The sequence below is a fragment of the Octopus bimaculoides genome, chromosome 25 (genome assembly GCF_001194135.2).
Source record: "Octopus bimaculoides isolate UCB-OBI-ISO-001 chromosome 25, ASM119413v2, whole genome shotgun sequence".
Lineage (NCBI taxonomy): Eukaryota > Metazoa > Mollusca > Cephalopoda > Octopoda > Octopodidae > Octopus > Octopus bimaculoides.
In genome coordinates, this window is record NC_069005.1 from 9877925 (window position 1) to 9878141 (window position 217).

The following is a 217-nucleotide window of genomic DNA, read 5'->3' on the forward strand; positions in this document are numbered from 1 at the left end:
TTTACTCTTTTATTTGTTTCAGTCATTTCACTGCGGCCATGCTGGAGCACCGCCTTTAGTCGAGCAAATCGACCCCGGGACTTATTCTTTGTAAGCCTAGTACTTATTGTATTGGTCTCTTTTGCCGAACCGCTAAGTGACGGGGACATAAACACACCAGCATCGGTTGTCAAGCAATGCTAGGGGGACAAACACAGACATACAAACATATATATGC